The sequence below is a fragment of the Octodon degus genome, unplaced genomic scaffold, assembly GCF_000260255.1.
Source record: "Octodon degus isolate 3935 unplaced genomic scaffold, OctDeg1.0 scaffold00017, whole genome shotgun sequence".
Taxonomy (NCBI): Eukaryota; Metazoa; Chordata; class Mammalia; order Rodentia; family Octodontidae; genus Octodon; species Octodon degus.
The window spans coordinates 9,407,212-9,411,286 of NW_004524593.1; the positions used below are offsets into that span (position 1 = coordinate 9,407,212).

At 33.8% G+C, this 4,075-nt stretch overlaps 1 pseudogene; it reads right to left on the reverse strand.

The window, feature by feature from the left end:
* Positions 1-256: 256 nt before the first annotated feature.
* LOC105741607 lies at positions 257-1,022 on the reverse strand (annotated as a pseudogene).
* Positions 1,023-4,075: the final 3,053 nt, after the last annotated feature.

Here is a 4,075-nt window from a genome sequence, read left to right on the forward strand (position 1 = left end):
TTTTAGTTTGTTATCAATAGTGAATCATATTAAGTATTCCACAGTCTGGGATTTTTTTTTTGTAAAAGCTCATATAGTAAATATTTAAAGCTTTGGAGGTCAGACAAAAGTAAGTTATAATTGTTTTATGGGATATGATCTCTGTGGGAACTTATTTAAAAATTTTTATTCTTTAAAATTTACAAATAAAAATTATCCATATTTATCACTGTGTATCCCTGAAAATAATGCCTAACTGGAAAATAAATGCTGGATTTTACCATGGTGATGGTGGTTGACATGTTTGCCTGGAGCCTATGCTGTAATGACAGGTAAAGCAAGATAATTGGTATAACAAAATGTCTTCAGTAGGATCATGTGAAGAATAGTCGTTGGTTCTTTCTGTCTCTGTTTCTGTACATCTTTTACTTGTTGCTTCTCTCTGTATTTTGCAGCTGTGATGGATCTTATGATCCACTGATGCATGTTTGGTGATTGGTAGTAAGGATTTTCATACCAATTTGGTCTTCCAAAACTTTCCTGAAAAATCTTTATCAGATTTAAAACAAAACAAGGTCCTGTTTCTACAAGTTGAGCATCTTCACCCATGGTCTGGAAGTTCTGAAACCATATCCTACTATCCAAAATGGTCAAAATAAATATATGGTCCACAGATGACTTTGGCTTTTGGCATGATAGCGTGATGTACTAAAATCTGAATTAAGAGTTCTTTTAACAAATCATAATGTGACAATTCATCAAAGTAGGGTCAAAAGACAAAAGCATCCGAGATCCTTTCAAACAAATTTTAGTCATCTTTGGCTCAGCTAGGGTATCAATATTTTGAACAAGAAATTTGGCAGAGAGCCCATGAGGTGAATTTCAAAGCCAATGTAAGGTTCTTGCTTTTTCTCAGCTTCAAATTTGATGCATTTATCTCAGTTTTTCATTTCAAAGACCTCATTAATCACAAATAACTTATCTTTAAAATCTATTTTAGTATCTGCTTTTGAATGAGGTAGTAAGGTTCTCAAATCCTGCATTAAAACCCGTAGAAATACAGTGGGTAAAACCAGAGCCAAAAGTTGATTTGAAAGCAAGGAAATTTTTTTTTTTAATTTTAGTAAGAGTCTACAGGGTCTACAGGGTCTCACCACATAGATCAGACTCATAGTGATCCACCTGTGTTCAGCTTCCCAAGTCCTGGGATTACAGGTGCTTGCCACCACGCCCAGTCTCAATTGGCATCTCAGCGTGCCCCGGGGGCAGGGCTGGCATGGCTTGCCAGGGATCAATCCCTGGCCACTGTGTCTGCCTAAACAGGCACTTTAATCTACTGAGCCATTTGGCTGGCCTGAAAAAAATTTTTACAAAAGGCACAGAAAATTGAAACAGAATTTGAACAGTAGAAGCGCAAAGTGAGTAGTTGTTTTTCAGTTAATGTGTTTTTTTCCTATACACTGTGTAAATGCACTCATTACCCTGTACTACTTCATGTCTAACTTGTGTGCCAATTAAAAGAAAAAATTATCTTAGAACTTGTGGTATTTATAATTTTCTAAATAAAGCATTATATCACACACACAGAAAAAAAAAGATTGGGGCTGGCATTTTTGATCTAGTCTTCAAGACTGATTATTTTCCAGTTAGGTCTTATTTTTGGGGCAGCACAATGTACAATATGATAGCTCAAAATATGTACTTGCTATTGAATGGCTAAATCAAGCTCAGTAACATATGCTTTACATTATATACTCATGGAGTCATCCTAACTCTGCTTTAGAGGCACTAAGGTGTCCACAGATAATCTGTTAGTAAATGGGCATGGCCTCCTACCAATGAACCTTTGTTTAAGGACACTCAGGATTGATTTTCATATACCCTAAAATCTTCATTTTATTTCCTCCTGTTCTTTCAAAATGAAAGAAAACATTTTTAGTTTTCAGGCCATACAAAAACAGATGGCAAATCCAGGCTATTATTTGGCAATATCTGAATTAACCTTTGTTGGTCAGAACATGTTTTACACACATTAGGGGGGCAGACTATGCTGTCAGAAAATTAATTTAGAAAAGGAGAAACATTTTATTTTCTAACAAGTCATAAATTTCTCAGTTTTACGTTGCTAGTGACACTTGTTAACATATATGCAAATAATAATTTTTATTTATTATTTTTTAACCAGGATAATTTAATTCAGTAACTTTTAAAAAGCTTCAGTTCAATAAAACATAAAGGGATGCATTCATTTTTCTTTTGTTTTCATTTTTCTAAAGAGAGAAAATAAAATTGTCACATGAAATAAGTACTTTATTAATGGCATAAGTACTTAAAACTATTTTTCATTTTTTGGCTAAAGGTTATATTTCATATGAAATGAAATGTAAAGATACAGTTTTCTATTAGAAATATTTTGGTTGTGCAACTCAAATTCAAATGTTATTTTAACTTTTAGATTTTTTAAGATCACGGGTTATTATCTATAGATGTTTTTATGGCATGGATATTTCTATTGTAAATGAAAAGGGCCTTTCATGGGAGAAAAAATATGTTCTAAGTATATAAAAATAGTAATGAAAAATTGTGATAAACTATATTTATAAATTTTATAGCAGGTATAAAAGGTTATAATTTTGAGGGCAGAAAAAGGATATTGATATTGGACATTTAAGTTGAGTTGCTATATGTTAAGGAGGTAAGGAAGTGAATTTTGGGATAACCTCTCTAAGCCAGATTTTATAAAGTACATATTCCTGATCAAGGGATGAAAATAGTTTCCCTACTGTTTGCAAAGGTTGATTTGCATTGAAACTTTCATGTTCAGTATCTTGTGTTACATGTTTAAAGAGACATATTCAAGTAAGTGTTCATCTATAAAGTGCAGTGAAAGGACAGAAAGCTTTATCATATTATGCACATTGATTATTGTTTGCTGAGAGCACCAAGGATGTATCAATCAGGCTGCCATAGTACAGTTTAAAGTTAACTCTCCCAAGGATTAGAGTCAAATACCAGGATGGGAAGTAATTCTGTATGAGTGTAAAAGAGGGTTAGTTTATACTAACAGTGCTCTTTGAGTATATGAATTTGTGATATTCATAGTATATCATAGAAGGATGGAATAATCTATTTTCTCCCCTTTCTATTGAAATCTTCCATGACTTAGTTTTAAGGTTTTAGTTCAAATCTGTGATGAAATTCACTTAACTATGATCAATGTTTCCCTGTTATAAAATCAGTAGTCAGTAGCATTCTTTATGTCAACCATTTGGCAACTGTGAATATTCTTTTCTTTTCTTTCTTTTCTTTTCTTTTCTTTTCTTTTTTCCTTTCCTTTCTCTTTCTTTCTTTCTTTCTTTCTTTCTTTCTTTCTTTCTTTCTTTCTTTCTACAGGTACAGGTATATGTCTTCGGTTAATTGGTTCACACAAATATTGTGAGCTTTATGAGAATTAGAGTCATGTTGCCCTAGATCCTTCCTTAAGCCTAAACGAATCATACAATTTTAGGCTTGAAAGATCATACAAACTATCTAGTCTCATAACCTCTCATTGTTTCCGTGTGCTTTTCCCAAGGTGTATCAGTTGCTGCTCAGAAAAGGTTAAGTGGTCATCTATCAGCAGGGCGGAAGCTGGGCTTTAAGTCTTGTGAGCTTTCTGTTTGATCCCAGATGTTAAAAGAACTACTGCTAACCTGAAGTGAAGATGTGATAAAACAAGTTAAGTTAAAAACAGCTTTAGAGAGGTCCTGAGTTCAATCCCCGGTACGGGGGGTGGGAGGGTGGGGAAGAAAAGAAAAAGAAACAGCTTTTGAGGGCTGGCCAGTGGGCTAAAGCGTCTATTTAGGGGCAGGCTAAGATTGTGATTAAGACTGGGCATGGTGGCCTGCGCGTGTAATCCCAGGGCTTGGGAGGCTGAAAACAGGAGGATCACTATGAGTCCATCTACATAGTGAGACCTTGTAGACTCTATACTAAATACATAAAAACAACAAAACAAAAACAGCTTTGAGCAATATGTGTTTCTTATATTGAATATTACATATATATAAAGCCAGAAAATTAAGAATTAAGTTATACAGTGGCATTCTTTTTAAAT